This window comes from Chenopodium album, chromosome 12 (assembly GCF_948465745.1).
Source record: "Chenopodium album chromosome 12, dcCheAlbu1.1, whole genome shotgun sequence".
Lineage (NCBI taxonomy): Eukaryota > Viridiplantae > Streptophyta > Magnoliopsida > Caryophyllales > Amaranthaceae > Chenopodium > Chenopodium album.
Genome location: NC_137845.1, coordinates 42,910,985 through 42,913,700, shown reverse-complemented (window position 1 = coordinate 42,913,700; position 2,716 = coordinate 42,910,985).

The window sequence follows — 2,716 nt, the reverse complement described above, 5'->3', positions numbered from 1 at the left end:
TCTCTCATGGTGCAAGGATTGTAGCATCCTAGCTAGACTATCTCGGTTGATGATTCTATGATGAAAGTTTTGGGTAACTTAGGCACGGAGGCTAAGCACTTTATACTTTGTGACACAATGATGTTTTATGATAGTGAGTAATCTTGATATGACAAGGCATGCTTCAATGTTGTATTAAGATTTCATGACAAAGGTTCCTAAGGAAAGGTTTATTTGGTCATGTATCTGTGATGTGTGTGAAAGTGACACTACGGTTAGGCCGCAAGAGCTAAGTGTGTGGAAAAGTATTTTGAAATGAGTCAAATAGTGGTGACTCTTAGGCTGGGTAGGCTAATGATGTAGGGATCAAGCCCCCAAGTCTAGCTCTAAGTGGATAGGGATGAACATTGGAAATCCCATGATATGATCATGTGTGAATATAAATATGAATGTGAATGCATTTTTATTACACCCGCACCTCAATGTGAGGTTGCCTACGTATCCGTTAGGAATCAGGCCGAACGTAACTCTAGCCGAACCTCGCACAAGTGTGTGTATACCTCAAAGAGATCTTTAAAGGGTTGTAACATGGTTAGGCTAAAGGTTGAAGAAGAAAGGGATAAAGGCTCAAGACCCTAGATAAGCCCCCAACGCGTGCAACCTTGCTTTTGAATCTTTGTATTTGTATGCTTGAGGTTTCCTCACTTTTGAACTCTCTTTCTTTTGTTTATTATTATTATTTTATTTTTTTTGCTCTCTTTCTTTTTTGCTTTTGCATTTTTTTTATATTTTGATAAGTGTAGGCAATCCCGATCATGCGGTCTATCACTTGCTTGGCATTTATGTTTCTCAGGCACGGCACCGAGCTCTCGATAAAAGACGCAATTTGAGACGTGTTCATATCAAAGACATGTTCATATTAATGACATTGGAACACTTGCCCTTTTGCACACATTTATTATTATTTGCTTTTTGCTATTTTAATCTTTTGAAATCACTCAAGCTTTTGAAATTGCATAAGTTGCACACCATCCCATCCCAAGATGTAGGTTGAAAAAATGAAAGTCTATCGTTAGATGAGGCTCAAAGTGGTTTCTCAACAAAGGATTATATATTTGAAAGGTGAAGATGATATGACATGGCTACAAGGGGTGCCTCAAATCATAAGTATACCTTGTGCTTAGTCTGACATTTTTTTTAATGCAATGCAATGATCATATGCAAGAAATACATGCTCATTTTATTAAAAGGAAAAAGAAAAAACCTACAAAATAAAATCTAAGGAAAATAAAAGGTGTGTATGCTAGACTTATTGGGGAAAGAAGGAATAAAGAAAAGAAAAAAGAGGTCACGAAATCTTGTCGTTGAAGCCCACCTCGTGTGTTGTGCTTTATTATCATTCGGCCTTCTTGCCAGCTGGAGGTATGAGAAGCTTTTTATTATCAATCAAATGTTGGATGGCCTCTTTTAGCTTCCAACAACTCTCGGTAGTATGCCCTCTACCTTGATGGTACTTGCAATGAGCGTTAGAATCCCAATTGGGTGACCTGTTTTCGGGTGCTGGATCTTGAAGAGGTCCAATAGGAGTGATGAGTCCTTTGGCATGGAGTCGATCAAAAGCGGTATCGTAGTTCATCCCAATAGGGGTGAACTCTTTCCTTAGTTGCTTCTTAGATTTTTGGTTATTCATGGCTAAGACTTCATTAAGGTCAAAGGTACTAACATTGTTACTGGAGTAGGTGTTTTCGGAAGAAGAAAGATTGTCGTTCTTCTTTCCTTTCTAGCCACTGTTGTTACTATGGTTAGTGGCTTTCTGTTTTGCAAGATCGTCTTCAATACCTATGTCATAGACAGCTTTGAAAGTGTTTAAATTGCATTGATATTTTAGGTGCCTTTGGTACTTGTCCTGGAGGTTCTTAATGAACATCCTCACAGATTCCTTTTCAGTAGGGACTTCAACCATCTTAGCGGAAGTCTCCCTCCACTTGTTGAAGAAAGAAGTAAATCCTTCGTTCTCCTTTTGCTTCAACATTTCAAGTTTTCTATGATCAGTTTCAACCTGAATATTGCACTTGTATTTATCTATGAAAGCGTTTATTATGGCATCCCAAGAAAAAGTCTTCTCTTTTTCAAGTGAAAATAACCATTGTTGACAAACGGTTTCTAAAGATAATGAAAACAGTGAATAGAAAACCTTCCTATCAATCCCTTTAATATTCATTATTGTTTCAAAAGATCTTAAATGGAAATACGGGTTGTCAGTTGGCTTGAACTTAGGGATGTCATTGGCATTGAAGTTCTGCGGAAGAAGTTCCTTGTTCACTGAGACCCCTTGTGAGCTAATCTCTTGAAACTTATAGTCATTGGAAACTTGCTCAAGGCTTTCTTCCATGCGCTCAAGCTGTCGTTGCTTGTTAGGATCGTTAACTTGAAGAACGAGAGTCTTCACCATCTCAGTCAGATTGTTTATGTTTTGCCTTAACTCATCAACTTCTTGTTGGGAAGCCATTAGTACGAAATTTTTCCTGTGTCTGATGTGCTTATCGAAGAGTAGAATTGAACGAAGGTGTTGTTCTTAATTAAACGCCCTTCTCTTCTTGACCAAGTACAGCAGAAAAGGAAGTTATGGATACTTTTTTGTTAATTATTCTACTCAAACTCGATTCAACATGCATAGATGGAGAAAGATCATGGAAGAATGAGGGGAATGACATGTATATAGAAATCATGTGGAGAG